We start from the raw sequence: 22017 nt of genomic DNA, 5'->3' as shown, positions 1-22017 counted from the left end.
TCTTCTAACGCCAACGAAGCCGCCTCCAACCTCACCCTTTGGTTATCCAACACCGCCGACAAATTAGCACCACTGAAAAAACGTCAACACAAACTTGGCATCAAGAAGGCCTCATGGTTCAACGACGACCTCAAGAAGTCCAAGAAACTGTGCCGCTCCCTTGAAAAGGCCTGGAAAAAAGACCCATCCACCAGCAACAAGGACGCCTTCAAAAGCGCCATCCGTACTCACCACCAACTGATCCGAAAAGCCAAGAAAACAGCATTCCAAGATCGACTTGACAACAACGCCCACAACAGCAAGGAACTTTTCAACATCGTCAAGGAATTCTCCAACCCCTCGGCCAACTCCAACGACATCACCCCCTCCCAAACCCTCTGCGATTCCCTAGCCTCATTTTTCCACAACAAGATTGCTGACATCCACAACAGCTTTGACAACCAACCCAGAAGCCAACCCACCCTACCATCAGCTGACCATCTTCCCCCCGTTAACACCCTTAACGCCTGGAACCCAATCTCCACTGAGGACACCATCCGCCTGATGAATTCCATCCACTCTGGATCCCCCACAGACCCATGCCCTCACCACATCTTCAACAAAGCAGACTCCGTCATAGCTCCGCACCTCCGAGACGTCATCAACTGCTCCCTCAACTCCGCTACCTTCCCAGAAGACTGGAAACACGCTGAACTCACCGCCCTTCTGAAAAAACCAACAGCAGACCCCACCGAACTCAAAAACTACCGCCCCATCTCGCTTCTTCCATTCCCGGCCAAAGTCATCGAGAAAGCTGTCAACAACCAGCTCGCCGCCTTCCTCGAAACCAACAAATCACTCGACCCCTCACAATCTGGCTTCCGAGCCAAACACAGCACAGAGACCGCCCTCATCGCAGCAACAGACGACATTCGATCCCTACTGGACAATGGAGACACAGTCGCCCTCATCCTCCTCGACCTCTCTGCAGCCTTCGACACAGTCTGCCACAGCACCCTTCTACAACGCCTCAGAAACATCGGAATCCAAGGAAAGGCACTGGACTGGATCACCTCGTTCCTCACCGGAAGAACCCAGAGAGTCCGCCTCCCACCATTCAAGTCCGAGGCCTCTGAAATCATCTGCGGCGTACCACAAGGATCCTCACTCAGTCCCACCCTCTTCAACGTATACATGAGCCCCCTCGCGACCATCGCCCGCCAACACAACCTCAACATCATCTCTTACGCGGATGACACTCAACTGATCCTATCTCTCACCAAGGACCCCAGCACCGCCAAAACTAACCTACACGAAGGAATGAAAGAAGTCGCCGAATGGATGAAACAAAGCCGTCTGAAACTGAACTCAGACAAAACAGAAGTCCTCATCTTAGGTAAATCCCCCTCTGCATGGGACGACTCTTGGTGGCCGGAAGCCCTCGGAAAAGCACCCATCCCGACAGACCACGCACGGAACCTAGGCGTCATCCTGGATTCTTCACTCTCAATGAACAGACAAGTCAACGCCGTATCCTCTTCCTGCTTCAACATTCTTCGCATGCTCAGAAAAACATTTCGCTGGATCCCCTCCGAAACAAGGAAAACAGTCACCCACGCTCTGGTCACGAGCCGACTGGACTACGGAAACACCCTCTACGCAGGTACTACCGCTAAACTCCAGAAGAAACTTCAACGAATCCAAAACGCCTCAGCCAGGCTCATATTAGACATCCCACGCAACGAACACATCTCTGGTCACCTTAAAGACCTCCACTGGCTACCCGTCAATAAGAGGATTACTTTCCGTCTGCTTACCCACGCACACAAATCACTCTACGACATCGGACCAGAGTGCCTCAACTCTCGACTGTCCTTTTACAACCCCTCCCGCCAACTTCGCTCTTCCAGCCAAGCCTTCGCCACTGTTCCTCGCATCAACAAGACCACCATGGGAGGCAGATCCTTCTCATACCTGGCTGCCAAAACATGGAACTCACTCCCCGCTTACCTTCGCCTCACCCAGAATCACCTAGCGTTCAGAAAGCAGCTTAAAACGTGGATATTTGACAAATAATCCTCCTCCCCTCCTAAGCGCCTTGAAACCCTCTGGGTATGTAGCGCGCTATATAAATGTTATGACTTGACTTGACTTGACAATCTACCCCACTCCAATCTACGGCAATCTACCAGATTCCAATCTACCACAATCTACCCCACTCCACTGCAATCTACTCCACTCTACCAAATTCTACCTCACTGCACTCTACCCTACTGCACTCTACCCTACTCCACTCTACAACGCTCCACTCCAACCAAATCTACCCCACTCCACTTTGCTCCAATGTATCCCACTCAACTCAAATCTACCCCACTCCACTGCAGTCTAACTCACTCCACCACTCCCCAATCTACCCCACCCTAATCTATCCCACTCTAACCCAATCTATCCCACTCATCCCACTCCAATCTACCCCACCTCATCCGAATCTACCTCACTCCAATCTATCTCCACTCAAATCTACTTCAATCTACTCACTCCAATCTATCCCACTCCGATCTACCTACTCCAATCTAACCTACTCCACCCTAATAAATCTCACTCTACTCCAATCTACTCCTTTCCACTCCAATCTATCCTACTCCAATCTACCTCAATCCACGCACTTGACTCCAATATACCACACTCTACCCCCAATGTATCCCAATTCAAACTACCCTACTCCTGTCTACACCACTCCAATCTACCCCACTGTCCCTCAATCTACCCCCACTCCATCCCATGCTATTCTACCCCACCCTAATCTATCCTACACCACTCATCTACCCCACACCACTCTCATCTACCCCACACCACTCTAATCTACCAGACAACACTCAATCTACCCCACAACAACGTCCAACATACCCCATAACAACAGTCCAATCTGCCCCACAACATTCCAATCTACCCCACAACAACAGTCCAATCTACCCCGCAACAACACTCCAATCTAGCCCCACAATGCTCCAATCTAGCCCACAAAATTCCAATCTAGCCCCCAAAATTCCAATCTAGCCCCCAACACTCCAATCTAGCCCACTCCACTCTACGCCAATCTACCCCACTCCAAACTACCCGGACTCCATTCCAATGTACCCTACTACAATCCTCCAATCTACCTGACTCCAACCTACCCCTCTTCACTCCAATCTACCCCAATATATACCCATTTCTACTCTACTACAATCTACCCTACTCCAATCTACTCCACTACAATCTACCTTAATCTAATCCATCCCAATCTACTCCACTCCACACTACCCCAAACCAACCCACTCTACTCTACCCCCATCTACCTCACCACTCACTCTACCCCATTCCACTATACCCCAATCTACCTCACTTCAATCAACCCCACCCCACCCACCTCTATGCCAATAACTTTAAGCCATGGTGAATAGCACCCACACTGTTGAACAGCATGGCTAAAGCACATTGCCAAAGTGAATAACTCTTGCATAGGCAAGACCTATTGGTTTTGCCAATGCTAGTTATGTAAGGCCAGTTAAATGGTCAGATTTCCTATGGACTACTTCCTGCTCAGGTAAAGGAATTGCATGCAGTGATATGTATAAATAAACAAACTCTATGCTTCATTCTGGTCAAATTAATAACAGTCGTTCGTGTAGGTGTGTAGGTAATACAAGCGATAAAGTGATCCCATCAGCTGTACAGGCGTTAAGCTTGCCATTTTTAATTCAATAGGCCTGCTTTGGAGCGGTTTTTGTAGCTGTGTAACTGTTGATGATCGGGGAGTGGTTGTTAAAGTAGTCTTTAGTATGGACTGTGGCTGATTATCATTTGAAAGAGTATAGTTTAATAAAAACTAGTTAGGATGTCACAGTCACAGCACACTTCTTTGGCAGAATTTGTAACGTTTGTGAAAAGCAGTGTGGTTAAAAATCAAAGATTTATTATTCAGTTTGGGTGACCTGTTACATGAACAAAACTGAAATACTCTCATAATAGTCATAAGGTCCTTTCTTTTGTGGGAGTGCAATTTCCCTCCCCCCCTTGCTTGTTCTCCATCTCTCTACGTCTGTCAGGCAGTCGATTACCAATACCATGTGATGTGGTGCAAATTAATGAATTGTGTCCCGACCAAGTGCTTCTCAAATCCCACCATCTACTCAGAGCATGAAACTAACTCCAAAGTATGGAGATGACCCACTCTTCTTGTTGGTAGAATGGTTGTTCTTCCTTCTTCATCGCAGTTGTGATGCTTCAAGGACCAGTAATGTGCATGTTTCTTCACCCTTTCCAAAAGTCCGCTGAGAGCATCAGTGTGAGTAGGTTAGTAGGTTCAATGCACCTTTATTGACACACAGACTCCATCCTGCTCACTTACATCTCATTAAGGGTAATAAGAGGTTCAAGCTGGAAGGAAAGGCTCTTATCTGAGAAGAGTAGGCTGTAAACCTAATTCACCTCTGAGCTTTGCAGGGATACAGAATACATTTACATTTAGTCTCCGAAGCGGCGGATGGTCTTTCCGTCCGCCGTGGTCCCCCCGGCATAGTAATAAGGCAGGGGAAATGGGTGGCGGGCGGGGACGGATCTCGGACGGATCGCCACCGCCATGCGGGCGGTGGAGATCCGCCCGAGATCCTAATGACCCCCTATGTTTGTTGATACTAGTTATGCTTAATCGTCCCCAACATAATGTTAATATATTTACAAACGCCGAAATGTATGAAGTGTAGGTCAGAAGTCTGTGAGAAAATTAATGTATGATTGCAAATTCAATCAATAGGACACTGCTATAGTGTAATATCACTTGTGAGCAAACTTGTTTCTATGGATTGGATGCGAGCATTCCAGAGCAGGGATAACGTATAGCTTCTTACCTGTTCGTGTAGTTTTGCAGCTTGAAGACTTTCTGGATTCACTATGCTGTGCATTATTCCGCCATCTAGTGGTTGGGTGCGGAATTGTAGTCTTTTTCTTGTTTTTTTTGTTTTCTAGGCCCAGGTGGGTGTCGACATACCACCATTTGGTGTCCTTTGTGACATCGACGTGCTTCCTCCGGAAGCTCCTACCTTTGGTCACCATCTTCGGATTTTTTTTTTCTTGTCTTGTGTAAGTCTTTCTCTTCCTTTAACCTTTTAAAGTCTTTTCCCTGTTTTCCTCCTCTTCCTCTTGTCTCATCTTTCTGGCGGAGGAGGGTGGGCTCACTAGTGAATCAAGAAAGTCTTCAAGCTGCAAAACTACACCGACAGGTAAGAAACTATACATTTTGCAGCGTGAATCTTTCTAGATTCACTATGCTGTGCATAGACTTTGTAGCGGTTTATCGTTATTGTGGTGGCTGGGTGGAAGATGAGCTCTGGTTACTGAATATGTGTTGTAAGACCTTCTGTCCCACTAGCGCATCCTTGTTCATTTGAATATCTACACAGTAGTGCTTAGTGAACATGTGCACTGAAGACCATGTTGCGGCTTGGCAAATGTCTTGAATTGACACAATTGTTGCTCCTTTCTTCCTTGTTGGGTCGAGCATGAGCTGCTCCTTGTAACTGTTTTCCTGCTTGTTTGTGGCAGAGTTGTATGGTTTGTGCAATCCACTGTGCAATGGTATTTTTGGTAACTGGTCATCGCAAAAAACTGCTGGCAAAGGATACAAAGAACTGCTTTGTCTTTCTGCACTCCTTTGTCATTTCTATATAGTGCATTACTGCCCTCCTGGCGTCCTGTGTGTGTAGCGCCCTTTCTGTGGTAGGTTTTTGGAAAAAACCTGGTATTTGAATTGTCTGGTTGATGTGGAACCATGACACCACCTTTGGCATGAAATGTGGGTCTGTTCTCATTACAATCCTATCATTGTGTATTTGCAGGTAGGTCTCTCGAAGTATTAGCGCTTGTAATTCCCTCACCCTTCGTAGCGATGTGATAGCCACTAGGAAGGCATGTGAGCATGTGCAGTGTAGCTTTGGGAATATGCTCAAATGGTGCCTTCATCAATCGAGTTGCGGTACAAAAGGGGTTGGTGATGGACGGAGCTTCTGAATCAATCAGACACTCACACCCAGTCAAGAGATCTGGGTTTAATCCATCACCATTCTTTAGCCCACTCTGCCACCCCAGTTCAGACATGGCTATATGCAAATCAGTCTGACCCTGTGCCTCATGGGAACAGTGCAGCCCGAACTGCCAAGCCATGTCTTGCCAAGCCGGGCCGAAGACGGCTGAAATGCCAGAAACCGGTCCCCGGTAGCTTGTTTCCTTCCCAGTGAAAGAATTGGCTTGGTAGTTTGGTTTGCCCTGTTCCCATGATACACTGGGCCAGGGACAGACTAATTTGCATATAGCCAGGTTCTGAGCTGGGATGGTGCAGTGAGCTAAAAAACGGTGTTGGATTAAGCCCTGATCTCTTGACTGGGTGAGAGTATTCTGCTTAATTCAGAAACTCTGTCCATCACCACCCCCTGTTGTTTAATTATTTCATCAATTGAGTTAGCACTACGTTTAGGTTCCATGCTGGTGCTGGCATTCTGTTTGGAGGTGCAATTCTCTTTGCCCCTTTTAGAAATCTTTTTACTACTTGGGAGGTGAAGAAACTTTCCTGTTTCTTCTCTTGTGTAAGCCATTATTGCCGCTAAGTGCACCCTTAGGGATGTGTAGCTTAGTTTACTTTGTGGTAGATGCGTAAAGTTTTTTAGTGCTGTTGATTTCTTTGTAATTTCCCTTTGTAGTTTCTCCCTAATGCACCACTCGGAGAATCTTTGCCACTTTGTTAAGTAGCATTTTCTTGTGGTAGGTCTCCTTGCCTCCCTGAGCACAACCATTGAGCTTGCTGGTAGTTTGAGGTGTACAAATTCTAGGTCTGCAGGAGCCATGCTGCAAGGCTGAGGCTCTCTGGCTCTGGGTGTAGCACCATTCCGTTCTGCATTGCTAACAGGCCCTTTCTCTTTGTCTGTGTGCTTGTGCCATTTCTACTATTTGTGAGAGCCAGGACTATCTGGCCCACTGAGGTGCTATTAGTATTAGTCTCATGTTGCTCATCCTGCATTTGTTGAGTACCCTGTGTATCAGTTGGCATCAGGGAAAAAGCTTATGCAAATGTCTTTGACCAACTTATCCATAGCGCATTCCCTTTGGACCGATGGTCTGGTTGTCTGGATGCGAAGTGTTGGCATTTTGCATTTCGGTGTGTTGCAAATAGGAGTATTTGCGGTGTGCCCCATTTCCGAAATAGTTTCTCTATTTCCTGTGGTTGCGCTCCCATTCGTGGGAGGCTGACGTTTGCCTGCTGAGTCTGTCTGCTTCTACATTGTCCTTCCCTGGGAGATGTATTACCAGCAGGTCTATTCTTAGTGGAATGGCCCATGTCCATATTATCTATGGTAGCCCTGATAGTGCCACAGATTGTGTTCCTCCTTATTTGTTGATGTAGAACATGGTGGTTGTGTTGTCTGTTTGGATCAACACCCTGTTTCCGTATAGCTCCTTTTGAAAGGCTTTTAAGGCTAGGAACACTGTTTTTAGCTCTAGGTAGTTGATGTCTTTGACAGCATCCTGCTGTGACCATAACCCCCTCTCCTTGAGTTTGTTCATGTCCGCGCCCCACCCCTGCTGGGAGGCATCTGTTGTGATGGTCACTGTTGGAGTTGGCTGTGTGAATGGTTTCCCTGCGATGTTTTCCTTGTTCCACCACACTATTTCCTGATGCACTCCATGTGTGACAACCACTAGACCTTCCCAACTCCCTGTTGCATGTGACCATTGCTGCGGTGTCCATTCCTGGAACGGTCTCATGTGTAGGTGAATATTTGGGACCAAGTGTATGCATGACGCCCATCATTCCCATTAGCTTGCTCACTGACCTCGCTGTCAGAGCTTGCCCCTTGCGGTAAAGACGTGTCTTCTTCAGTATTGCCAAAGTTCTCTTTGTGCTGGGGAACACCTTGCCCTGTATGGTGTTGATCTCTGCCCCTATGAATATCTTCACCTTTTCCAGTTCTATTGAAGACTTCCCCCAATGGATTGAAAAACCCAGTTGGATTAGAATTTGTATCACCTGCTGGATGTGTTGTTTGCACTGGCTGTAGGAGCTTGCTTTTACAAGCCAGTCGTTGAGGTAGGGGTATACATGTATTCCTTGCCTCCTCAGGTGTGCTGCTAATGCTGCTAGGCATTTTGTTAACACCCTTGGACCTGATTTGAATCCAAATGTGAGCACTGTGAACTGGTAGTGAGTCTTGTTGTTCACAAATCTTAGTAGGCGTTTAGTTTTTTGTTGATGGGATGTGTAAGTACGCGTCCTTTAAGTCTATAGTTGCCATGTAATCCCTTTCCTGTACCTGGGGTATTACTTCTTGCAGAGATGTCATTTTGAATCTTTGTGTTCTTATGAACTTTTTTTAAGAACCTTGGATCCAGAATAGGCCTAAGCGTTTCGTCCACTTTTGGTACGAGGAAGTAGTTGGAATAAACCTCCTTGTTTCTTTCCTTGTACGGCGCTATCTCTATTGCCTCCCTGTTGAGCAGTTCCTGTGCCTCTATTAGCAAGAGGGAAAGTTATTTTGCAGAGAGCGCCTAGTTGTTTGGCCTCTTGTTTGGAGGTTGTTTTTCTAGCTCTATAAAGTAGCCATATTGTATGATGTTTAATATCCATTTGTGTGTTGTGACCTTCTTCTATTCCTGGAGGAAGTTCCTTATTCTGCCTCCTACTGGTGTTATATGTTTGGGGAACTGTCTGTTTTGTGAAATCAGTTTTTGGACTTTTCTTCTCTTTCGATGCCCCCTAGAGGTGACATCTAGATGGGTGTTTGCCGTTCGGCGAAGTCACTTGGAGGTGGGTAGTTGACCTTCTCTCCGTGCCTGTCCTTGTCCGTTTGAGCGACCTCGAAAGGACTGGCCTTGTGGCTGGTACTGCCAGTTCTATTGCTGCTGGCCCTGGTCGTTTCCCTGATAACCTTGTTGGAAGGTTTGGTGCGAGGTACTCGGTAGATTGCCTCCCCTACCATTTGGACTTCTTGAGGGTGTACCCCTTCTCATCCCTCTGAACTGCAGTGCTCCCATGGACCTTGCAGTTTCGTTGTCTTTTTTTGAGTTGAGTTAACTTTTCGTCAACTGGTGTCCCAAAACGTTGTTCTCCGTTGAAGGGTGTGTTCAGGATGTTGTTCTGTACCTCAGGCTTGAAGCCTGAAATCCTAAGCCATGCGTACCTTCTCTCTATCACCCCAATCATCATCTGCCTGCTGGACATCTCCACCGCGTCCTAGGCCGTCTTTAAACATGTGTTCGCCATGTTTTTCTCTTTCTCTACTAGGTGGGGTAGCCTTTGCTGGTACTGATCCGGTAGGTGCTTAAGGAGTTACCCCACTTCCTCCCAGTGCTAGTACGTGTGTCTGTTGATTAGGGCATTTGAGTTGGCGATGTGCCACTGAATCGCCACACTCCGTTCTACTTTCCTCCCCGTGAGGTCCATTCTTCTACTCTCTTTGTCAGGAGGAGGTCTGGCATTTGTGGGCACATTGGCTCTTTCCCAGCTGTTGCAGTAATTACTGAATCCACTGGCACTGATCCCTGAATGCATGCATGGTCCTTTGAGGAGTGCTTTTACTTCCTTTCTGTTCTCGGGGTCACTGACTTACATACAGCTGGCTCCCTGAAAGCCTTTGTCCATTCCTGCGCTCAGGGAGTCCCCTGTGTGCGCATTCTCGGGTGAACGTCGAGATCTTGTGAGAAAATCTGCTCCTTCGTAGTCCCGGTTACCTGACCTGTAGTCGGGTGTGATGAAAAACTTTGATTTTATCGATTTTCAACAAATTTCCGTTGATTCTTCCTCCAAATCTCTGGAACTCTTCTAACGATCCAGACCCAACAGCGGAAAAAAGAATCTGAAGATGGCTACCAAAGGTGGGAGGTTCTGGAGGAAGCACGTCGACGTCACAAGGGACACCAAATTGTGGTATGTCAACGCCCAACTGGGCCTTGAAAAAAAAAAAAGAGAGAGAAAAAAGACTACAATTACGGACCCAACCACTAGATGGTGGAATAATGCACAGCCTAGTGAATCCAGAAAGATTCACGCTGCAAAACTTTCTGAGTAGGTGTACACCCATAAACCCATCAGTTTCTGAGTGTATACTATCGGTTGCTAGAGACATTTCCACCATGACATTGTTGGACAGTTACGAAGGCAAATGGCTGATGTAAAGATCCAGCATGGGTGAGAAGGGGAAAGAAACATCCCTTTTAACTGGCTTGTACAGGGGATTGTCTTTTCCACAAAGAATTTAAAACAAATCGCCACCACCCTACCAAAGAAAATAAAAAGTTAGCAGGTACAAATGTACTTGGACAGCATGTTTATGGAGGTTTAAACGGATATCTGCAGCATCTACAAAAGTGAAAATGTCTTCACGTTGAATTATTGTAGAATTCCGTAATCCTTCCTGGGAAACTCTGACATTTCTAGCTTACTAAGAAAACGTGTGAAATCCAAAAATGTCAGAGAAATGTACTACCAACATAGGCACAAGTCCACTGTGCCAGGACTAAGCCCATTATTTGTGGGCAAAATGTTATTCTTCAAGTGCTTTGCATTTTTATTATAAAATAAAAGTAGGCAGATTTCACTGGAAGTATTACAAATTCTGATCAATTTATTGGCATTGTGAATGCTCAATTTCGAAATCTATTGAAGAAAGGAAACCAGCTAAGTAGTTTAAGAGATTATATTAACGTAGGTGAAAAAATTACTACTGATAGCCACAATATTTGAAACGTTTTATCTAATAAAGATAATAGAAAACAACAATATAGGATTAATACAATAATAATATATGGGATAACTGTTTATTTCGGGGGTGGCATACCACTGCATTTGCCTCTATTACCATTCTCCAATTTAAATAAAGCCTGGGTATAATAAGCTAATATAATACTCGATACAGCCTCACCCGCTTTAATGGGAAGAAATGATAGATAGAAACTCTAGGACTTTTTATAGTGAGTGCAATTTTCCCAAAAAATAGATTCTTTTATCTAGGTTGACCATGCTTATCATCAAGGCATTAAAAGGCATAAAAACACAAGCCAACGTATGGCCAACACAAATTGCATTCTGTCTAAAACATTATTTTTAAATTGTGCAGAGAAAACCCCCCAAAAATGACTACTTTATGTATACAATGCATTTATGAGACAAATAATGTAACGTGTCATCATTCAGTGTACTGTTCACAGAAAAACTGTCCCTCATGTTTTCAAAGCAAGCACATTATAGGAGTTGAATGATACATCAAAAAGCCAATAGAGCTAGGTGACAAAAAGCACTAATCTGAGTGAAGCCAAAGTCCACGCGATCTACATTATACAGCAGTTGTTCTTAACCTGTGATGTACGCACCACTGTGGGTTCACGGCACCTACTTAGGGTCCCCAACTGCTTAGAAGATGAAAAATTAATAAAGAGTACAGAAATAAAGATGGAAGTACATAAATGAAGGTGCAAAATGGAACATTTTTAAATATTCAGTAAATGTGAAAAAACTTTTCATTGGAGGCTAAAAATTAAGTTGGCGTCCTCAGCTAGATTCAAGGGAGCAGTGCACATGCATCAAAGACAATATAGTATGGAAGATGTGTGGCTTCAGTTGCATTTAGAAAAGCCCCTACTTTTCCATTAAAATTACAAATTTTATGTTTCATATATATATATATATATATATATATATATATATATATATATATATATATATATATATATATATATATATATATATATATATATATGTAAATTAAATAAAATATTTCATCTTTTGTATATTTGTTTGATGAATACTTTTTTCTGGATGTTTGTGTATTGTGAGGTTTAAATCATCAAATTCGCTTAAGCCAGGGTCTACTGGCTTCCAGTAATGACTCAGAAGGGGTGGAGGCACGATTCTAAAAATGGTTCAGTGGTGGTACACAGATTCCAATATTGATTAGGTGGGGGTCCACAGGAGTCAAAAGGTTCAGAACCCCAGTTCTGCAGTTTTGGTAGCAATAAGTCTGCAGACGGCTGCGTTGTGAAGCCAACCCGTATAGTTGATTGTTCTTTAACTTTCATAACTTCTTAAAAGGAGATGGGGATGCTTATGAGGTGTGCTTCCAGTTCGTGAGTACTAACTTGACTGCAGCGGTTAGGAGAAGGTCTAACAGCTCTCTTTCTCCCTGGGGAGTTCAGTACGCGACAAAGCCGTCGTGATCGAAGCAAAATCCCTCTTTATTTTACATTGGAGCGCTTTGTCTACAGGATACTCTCGCTCTCTTTACTTATTCACACTTTCCTCTCCTCCTTTCTAGTTTACCGTTATTGTATAACCAGAAAAGGGGCACCATCCGAATAATGTTTAACATGTACCTTGCACCGCACAGGATGGTTGCCCATATGACAGAATCACCGTGCATTGTATGTATATGTATAAAAACCATAAATAAAAAAATGTAAAAAAAGAAAATATATACATTTAACAAAAATGTTTCTGAAAAAAAAAAAGGGGATGGGGGTTAAAGCAATTATCTTAATTCCTGTTGTTTTCAGACGTTGGTTCGATGGCACAACCTTCCACTAACCCAAAACACACAGGGAATACAGCAGGTGGACTTCAGATATAACTTTCAGGGAGCTGGGGTTTCCCCAAAAAGTCTTACTAGACCGAAACGTCAAGATGAAGCGGTGGGTAAAGATGGGCCAACGCTGCCACTACACTCATCTAAATTACTCTGCGTTTTCGGTCTTGCCATCCACCCCTTTGAAATGCCCAGGAGATAATTGGTCACTGGAACATATGTTGTCAAAGTAACCAAACTAGATTAGATACTGGCAGGAGGTATACGTATAAACATATAATGGATTACATTTAAATAGACCCCAAAAAGTATATTCTAATGAAGCATTGATCTGATTTTTTTTAAAACTAATTTGAGGCTCAATAACCAGGTTTTTATGGATGCTTCAAAAATGGACCTTCACGAATGCACCTTCATCACTTAGCTAACAAATGGGTTAATGCAATGTGCCCAACTTGAGTCAAAACCAAAATGAAAAAAATGTTAAATGACAAATGGAACCAGTTAAACAAACATCTGCAGCTTTGCTGTATCTGACAGTTTTCAGAGAATGAGCCCTACCTTTCGTTCGTCTGATTAAATGGATGTTTCAGTGTTCGTATACAGTATGAATGTAGTAATGAATGATCAGCGGGTCTAAATAGGAAAAAAAAGACAGGACACGTGGAAAGAAAGGATGAATTTATTAGGTCATCTTATTGTTTTGCATTTACAATAACATTATGTAAGTAGTTTAAAGGTGAATGCTACTGTACTATTTCCTGGGTGTTTACAATAATGGTATTTTAATTTATTTTATTTTTGATTCATGAACTTTGTGCTGGTGATACTGATATGATGATTATTTTATATGGAAACAGATTTTTTAAGTACAACGACAGCTTAGGCTGTCTGTGCCAACAATGCCATTTCAGTATGGTAGATGAGCTACATAGTGTCTCTTGAGACAGCTCTAAGATACTGTCCTCCTGCAACTCTATCGTATGCCTCTCCTCAAACTGAATCAGTAAACAGCCAGCTTCCGGACGTCATTTTTTAATCGTTATGAACTGTATTCAACAGTCTGTCTGCAGGCCAAAACAACACCATCCCAATCGAAAATGGAGGCTTGTACTTAGCTGTTAGCGTTAATTACAGTTCTTGCTATAAATCTTACATAACTAAACATACATGTCCATTACTTAGTAAGCAAACCCACATATTTAGTGATTACTGACAATGTTATGGAGGAATCTTCCCAAAAGAAAGCAATGCTTTACTGTAATTGTCAATTTTGGGTGCAACTGACCATTATTGAGAAAAAATGCATTCTGTCTACCAATAACACAAAAGGGGTGGCACAGGAACACCACAAACGGGAATAATACTGTGTATATATATATATATTACCTACTGGTGTTAACCAGTTAGTATTTATAGTTAGGACCATGTTCTAGAGGAGTAACGTTTTTGACTATATCTTTGGTGCCGTTTTATGAATTTTCCCCAATAAGTGTGCCAGTGATTCTTGGTGGGAATGGAAAGGTGCAGGGTGATCCATGTAGCGGGGGCCAAGAAAAAGGGGGAGGAGGTTGAAAAAAGTTTGTTTCCCATGTTACTTACCATAAGAACTCTGAACACGACTACAGACCAAATCACTTGACAGATTTACACCAAAGTTGGCATGATGGAAGATTTTGGTTCGTAGATCAAGTTATCTATCCAGTGTAAATTTGTTCAGTAGTTGTTGAGAAATTTAAGGGAAAAAAAGGATATCTGCAATTGTGGCAACTACGCAAATAATAACAAACTTGTGCAGGGAAAAGCAGAGCTCTGATTGACTGCCAACACTTCAACCAGGAAGTGTTGGCAGCCATCTTGGGACTGGTTTCGACAGAGTCTCAAAAGAAAACGTGAAGAAAAGAAAATGGGGTAGGGTAGGAATACCCTGACACCCAAGCCTTAGTATGGGGGTACCAGAGGGAACCTGTAGGACAACATAGTATAAAATAAATAAATATTTAATTACTGCAAATTTGTGATATCCGCAAATTCGCAGTAAAAAATAAAAATAAAGAGTGAGGGCTCCCACGCTTGTTTTCCAAAGGGTCCCGGGTTGGCCAGGTCCTGTGGGCATTTCATAAAAAGTTTAGGTTCTTTGAGCCCCTGGGACCACCACTCCCAGGGGATAAAAAATATAAATAGTGGGTGTGGCATGTGGACCCACCCTTCTCTATGGGCTCTTACGAGCCCTAGGGAACACCACCCCCCCGGGATTTGTTTGTATTTATTTTAATTAAAGAGGGTGGCCACACAGACCCCCTACTGGGATTCTAAAAGCCCCAGGGACCTCCACCTCCCCGGGGTTTTACCTTTTTTAAGAAGGAGTGAGGCCTCACGCCCCTCCACATCTCCCTGGCCGTTCTTGGCTTTGGGGACCACCACCTTCCCGGGGCAGCCCGTGCAAACAGAAGGCTCCACACGTCCCCCCCCCCCCCCCCCCCCTCCTGGAGCCATACATGCCTTGGGGACCGCCACTTCCGGGACGCAGCTGTTTGCTCTGACTTGGAGGGAGTTTTGAAAGCTCCCGCCAAGTCAGTGAAAACGTAAATTATGTTCCAACAAGCGCGAGCAATGAAACCACTCCAGCTTGCTGAGAGTGGAGTTTTCCTTTATTTCCCAGCCCACCTCAAGCAGACAGGGAAACAGACGAAAGAATTTCTCTCACAGACAGGGAGCTGCATGTTTAGCAGCTCCCAGTCTGTAAGAGCAATGCCAGCTCCCGCGGGAGGCAGGGTCCGCTGGGACCGCAGGGGCATTCAAGGTCCCCTGCAGTCCTGGATAAAGAAAGCAGAAAGAGGCGAAATAATGCTCAAAATGGGCAGAAAGAGGCAGAATAAAGGTCAAAAACCAGCAGAAAGAGGCAAAATAAAGGTCAGCCACGAGCAGAAAGAGGCAAAATAAAGGTAACAAACGAGGATAAAGAAACAAAATAAAGGTGAGAAACAAGCAGAAAGAAGCAGGATAAGGTCAGCAATGAGTAGAAAGAGGCAACACACAGGTGAGAAATGAGCAGAAAGAGGCAAAATAAAAGTCTGACACAAGGAGAAAGAGGCAGAATAAAGGTCAGCACTGAGCAGAAAGAGACAAAATAAAGGCCAGAGGCTAGCAAAAAGAAGTAAAATAAAGGCCAGAAGCTAGCAGAAAGAGGCTGAATAAAGGTCAGCAACGATTAGAAAGAGGCAAGATAAAGGTGAGAGACAAGTAGAAATAGGCAAAATAAAAAACAGAAACGACCAGAAAGAGGCAAAATAGAGGTCAGAAACGAGCAGCAAGAGGCAGAATAAAGGTCAGAAACAAGCAAAAAGAGGGAAGATAAAGGTCAGAAACAAGCAGAAAGAGGCAAAATAGAGTCCAGCAACAAACGGAAACAAGGAAACAAGCAGAAATAGATAAAATAGAGATGAGAAACGAGTAGCAAAAGGCAAAATAAAGGTGATAAATGAGCGGAAAGAGGCTAAATAGAGGCCTGAAACCAGCAGCAAGAGGCAAAATAAAGGCAAGAAATTAGCAGAAAGACAAAATAAAGGTCATCAACGTGCAGAAAGAGGCAGTATAATAGTCAGCAACGAGCCGAAAGGGGAAGAATAAAGGTCAGATACAAACAGAAAGAGGCTGAATAAAGGTCAGCAATGTGTAAACAAAAAGTGGTGTGATGCGGGAATGGATGATTGTATTGTTAGTTATCCAATGATTACATAAATTAATCACTGGAGCTATATTCACAATTTCTGCAAATTGATTTTTAACCTTCTAGCTGAGCCTACAACCGTTCACTACTGGAGTAGGTGTCTTGGTTATACAAATGCTGTATAACACATTAAACATACACACATAAAATAAATAAGCAAACATGTACAAGGGACAATCAATGCACTAAGCTGCAGACACATAAAACATATATCAAATACCAAACAATAAATGTGCCAACTAGAAAGTTTATTTCTCCAGTCTTCCAGTTCTTTTAAACAGATATGGCTGTAGTCTTTGCTTTTTACAGAGTCCATAAAAGAGACAGTCTGTAGATTGTACACATGTGAGGGACAGTTTTGCTCTCTATATTTTTTGTGTGTCAAATAAGGTCTTTGAAAGTCGATTGAGATTAACAGACTCCTCAATTGAAGGTATCAATGGTTTTTTGCCTAGACACTGCAGGCCTCTTCAGGATGAAAGAAAGACAATGTACTAGCAGTCCCGTCTGTGGGTTGGTGAAACACAGCAATCCTCTGGATGGGATCTGTATCCTTGTATCAAGCAGATAACAGGCGCACAGTCATGATTAGGAGGATCCTGGAGCAATGGGAAACCAATTCCCTCAAACTGCTCCAGTGAGATGCATAAATAAGAATGGCCGTGTTGTGTAAATCAAATAAACAACAGACAGTGAGTGGGCCATTTAGCGTGCAGCTCCGGGAACCTGATGCTGCACTTTTTTGTTTCTTAGTCACGGAAACTGAAGAGGCTCTAGGCAGGATCAGTCGACGGGGAGCAGCAGAGTGCCAGTGTGCTTCTCCAGCCGGCCGGCAAATTAGAGGTCAGAAACGAGCGGAAAGAGGAAAAATAGAGGTTAGAAGTGAGGAGAAAAAAGTCTAAAATCAAGCAGAAAACAAACAGAACCCACTCAGACACTCATGCACCCACTCACAGACCCAGCCAGACACTCATACACCCACTTACAGAATCACTCATACTCTCACACACTCACAGACCCACACTGACTCACAGACCCACTCAGACACCCATGCAACAACTCACAGACTTACTGACAACACTCTTGGAGGCATCGCAAAGCCACCGATACACTCTCACACCCACTCAGAGACCCACTGAGACACTCATGCACCCACTGAGACACTCATGCACCCACTTACCCACCCAGTGAGACACTAACACTCACTCACACACCTGCTGAGATACTCATGCACTTACTCACACACCCACTGTCAAAGGTTACTGGTTATAGTTAGGAAATAAAATGAAAAAACTTCAGAAATTCAATGAAAAAAAATCAAAGGTTACAGGGACGTTATACTAAGGAAATAGAATTAAAAAGACCTTTTTAATTCAATGTAAAAAACAAAGTTAACAAGGAGGTTATAGTTAGGAAATATAATTATTTTTTAAACAGACATTCTCTGGAAAAAAACTGTTACAGGGACATTGTAGTTAGGCTCAGATTTCACTCGTACAAAGCTCAGCAGTTACAGTTACCTGAGCTAACTATAACTTACGCCCCTGCAATGCACTGCTTATGACCTCACATATTACATCACTCATGGCATGAGCAGTGACATTACTGATGACATCTCAAATTACATCACTTATGACATCAGCAGCAGAATGACTCAGACACCCACTCACACCCCTAAACAAGCTTGCATACACCCACCCACTTACACACCCACTCACATACCCATTTGCAGACCCATGCAAGTACTCACACAACCACTCATCCCTAGAGATACTCACACACTCACTCACTCAATAAGCCACTCACACAACCACTCACCTATACAGATACTCATACAACCACTCATCCTTACGCCCACTCCTGCACCCACTCACCCATCCATAGTCACTCACACCCCTATACATACAGCCATTCACACACCATTAATACAACTACTCACACCTGGAGTCACTCACCCATTCAGGCACACACAGACAGACACACACACACACTCACTTGCGCATACAGTCACTAACTGACCCACTCACTCATACATGCAGGCACTCCGAAAACCACTCACTCAAAAAACAACCACTCATACACCCAGTCCCTCGCCCATACAGCCTCTCTCTCACCACACACTCACCCATGCACCTACCCACACACCCAGCTATTCACCCATACAGCCACTCACACACCCATTAGTCTCTCAACACAGCCACTTACTCGCCTATACAAGCATTTACTCATGCACCCACACAACCACTTACAGACCCATTCACACATCCATTCAAGCACCCCCACATCTGCTCACTCACACAGACACTCACTCTTCACCACAGCCACTCATACAGCAACTCACTTAACACCCACTCAAAGAGCCACTCACCCATAGACACTTATACACCCAGACACTCACTCATCCAGCCATTGACACCAACTCACCCACTCAATTATCCATATAGCCACTGACACATCCACTCCCTCAGCATACACACAGTCACTCACATAATTTATATTAAAAGTAGTATCACTTATTAGTAGTATGCCTAGTAAACAAATGTAATTTTTGTGATGCCTTAGTATATATGTTTAACAATCATAAACTCTTACAAAATACTTACACTTACTGCTGATGTCATGAGTGATGTCACTGACCATGTCATGAGTGATGTAATATATGATGTCATAAGTAGTGCATTGCCAGGACTTAAGTTATAGTTAGTCAGGTAACTAGAACTGCTGAATTTCACTAATTGTGGACGAGTGAAATCTGAGCTTACTAGAACGTCCCAGTAACCTTTGGGTTTTTTCAGTGAAAACACACACACAGCCATTCCCCCCCCCCTCCTTTGGTGTTCTTTGCTGCTGTCCATCAAAGAACTCAATAACTGGAGTGTACCATATGTATCAGCAATTTTATATGTATTTGGAGAAATGCCTACAGACCATGACTATCCAATCGTGAATAGAACAAGGTCAGCATGGAAGAGGAAAAGGGGCACAGTAAAGAACATAAGGGGAATTAAAAAGAAAAAAAGAAGGTTTTGGAGGAATGCAGGAGGAGGGAGAAGGAGTGCAAGTAAAAACGCAAGTAAAAACGCAACTCTTCACTGCAACCACTCTATGGAAAGCATCTTCCCTGTCGGGCCGTATCACAATGGTGTGTGATTAACACAGGATCCGAAGCAGTAAGTTCAGAGTCAAACGTTGCCCATGACGGATCCTATGGTGTCTTGCTTCTGATTCAAGGAATGACTGGGTTTTCTGAGGCTGTGAAAGAAAACAAATGATTTACCATCCAATAACACCTTCAGTCTGACAGGGAAGCTGTAGCCACCATATCCAGAAAATTGGTGCAAAGCGCATGGAGTTGTTTTTGTGTTGCAAGAGGGCACCACATTCAGGGAACAACACAATCCTTCCATTTATTTTAGTATCTTCCAAACTTGCAGCTTTCTTCAGGCTGGTGTCCCGATGAGCTGAATCATTTAGCACCATTAAGCACATCCTTTTCCCTGTTTCCTGGGGGTTGCTCTACATCATGATATAAGCCTGTATTATTTCCTTCACTCGCACTTGGGGTTCTCCGTCTGGTAGGGCAAGGTGCTCCTTGCAAAATGCCTGCACCTCTTCCATGAATAATGTCTCATAGGGTGTTGCTTTGTAGCCTAAAAATCTAACATTTGTTGTCCATTGTGCATCAAGCAGCATTTCATATTTTCCCTCAAAGAACAGCAGTGCGCCCTTCAGGTTCCCATGTTTTTCCAGGTGGTAACTGAACCTGAAACTCATGTGGTCCCTATTTCTTTCCACTTTCCCCACCCTCTTCTCCACTGAGTCAGCAATAAGCCCCTCACTACTCTTGTCTCAAGCCTCTGTAACCTGGACTCTTTCACTAACAATGTCTTCTCCACCTTGTTGAGATTTTCAAGGATGGTCTTCAACACTGCAGTTCTTATACACTGGCCCTTTGTAATATCGACTGCCTCTGATCCATTGCACTCTTCACTGCGAGCCACCTCTTTGCTGCAGGCAGTGAGGGTTAAAATAAAAAAAAATTACTTTTGTTTTACTGTTTCACCTCCATTTCAGGACTCTGTAGGGGTATTACACTGTAATTCTATGACCTTGCCCTCTCTGGAGCAAGAAGAGAGGTGCAGCTCTCTTTATTTGTCAACTCCTGATGTTGCTGCTTCTTCCTGCACTGGGACACACTGGCTCCTAGTACAGCACTGGTGCCAGTTCAATCAGCAATCTCCATCTGCGATGGAAGAGGTCACACGAAACTTCAAAAGTGCTGCAGAGCATCCACTCAGGGAGTCTTTGAATGCCCCGCTCTCGCTTCTGGATTCCCTCCCCACAGAGCATCACTCACCCTGCTGGCAGCCATTTTGTTTTCCCACATAGTGTTTAGCGAATGCTCCACTCTCAGTAGCTGCAGGAACTCTGAGTATCTAGACAGAACACAACCCTTCCCCCTGCTTTTTTTTTTTACTATGTGTCAGTCAGCTGAAGCCTCTGGCGCCATGTAAGCAACAAAGAGTTAAAATTGGCAACGGTATGTCATTATGATTTTCACGAATCCCCGAACCCACTAATTATTATTCTTCATCGGGAATATAGCTGGGCCTTATTACAAGATAGTGGACAAACACCCTAACACGCCTCTCCCCTGTTTTCTAAGTAGCACTACTCGGGGTGCTGCACAGGATCGTACTTTCAAGACTAGTTAAACACAAACTCACTTGTTTATGTTGCGCAGCTTGACATTTCTCATTAAAGAAAAAAAGCTTAATCTATCAGAGATTAATATAACACCTGCTGTATTAGGCAAAGCTTGGTGATGCTTCTTTAGCTGTAAAAAAAAGAATAAATTAAGTATTGGCAATGCTGGACTCACAGCATTTCACCAAGCTCTGTAAAAATGGGGGTATTTGGGGAGATATTGGGGATGACAGCCTGTGCTATATCCATGTCGAAGGTCATGGCATGCTAAGTAAACTGAGGATAAATGTGAAACCAAAGTCACACACTAGAACTTCTTGTCTAGGATGTGCTTTCCATTGTTCTAATCCCTTGAGCATCTATCCATACATGTAGAGCGATGTGATACCCAAAAAGTCTTGGCTTGCAGCATATAAAGCCATAAAAGTAAATAAATCAGTAGGTTTCAGATAGACAACCACAACATCAGAAAAAATAGAAAATATTTGCTATGGGGGTTGTCCCGCTGGAAGGAGCACCTTTGATCACAAAAAAATAAAGCAACCTATACAAAAAAAGTAATTTGCATATCATCTAGGATATTTCATATACGTAGGAAAAAGTTCTTACCCTGGGATCCAGTTGGTGGCTTCTGTGATGTGACTGTGTGTGACCATTGTCGATTGGTTTGGGGTGTATGGACTTCCAATCAGAACACTCCCTGAATTGGCGAATCGTTGAGGTGCGCTTATGAGCTGAAAAAGTAAAAAATATATATATATATATTTTTACATACATTTCACTAAGACCATATAATCAGAAATTCAAAGTGCTGGGGTATTTTGGTAAGTGAAATGTAGCCGAGCAATACAACATTTGTGGCGCTAATTGAATAAATTAACAGTAAACAGTTTGAAACATTGTATACACGTGTCCCTATTCACACTACCTTATTAACAATTAGATAAGGACAGCGCAAATGCAGAGTGTGGACATGATTCACCGCTTCACATCATC

The 22017-nt window shown here is 43.7% G+C and overlaps 1 long non-coding RNA gene across 1 annotated transcript in view; it reads right to left on the bottom strand.

Annotated features, from left to right (window-relative positions):
• LOC147663029 (uncharacterized) overlaps nucleotides 1-21756 on the bottom strand; it is a 45075-nt gene extending 23319 nt beyond the window's left edge. The window contains exons 1-2 of the long non-coding RNA XR_015305442.1: nucleotides 21631-21756; nucleotides 13146-13220 (exon numbers count right to left, since the gene is read on the bottom strand). This is a non-coding gene — a long non-coding RNA (uncharacterized LOC147663029). The remainder of the gene's footprint in view (nucleotides 1-13145; nucleotides 13221-21630) is intronic.
• Nucleotides 21757-22017: the final 261 nt, after the last annotated feature.

This window comes from Lissotriton vulgaris, unplaced genomic scaffold (genome assembly GCF_964263255.1).
Source record: "Lissotriton vulgaris unplaced genomic scaffold, aLisVul1.2 SCAFFOLD_3672, whole genome shotgun sequence".
NCBI lineage: Eukaryota > Metazoa > Chordata > Amphibia > Caudata > Salamandridae > Lissotriton > Lissotriton vulgaris.
The sequence above is the reverse complement of the archived record's forward strand: the minus strand, read 5'-3'. Positions and strand labels throughout refer to the sequence as shown.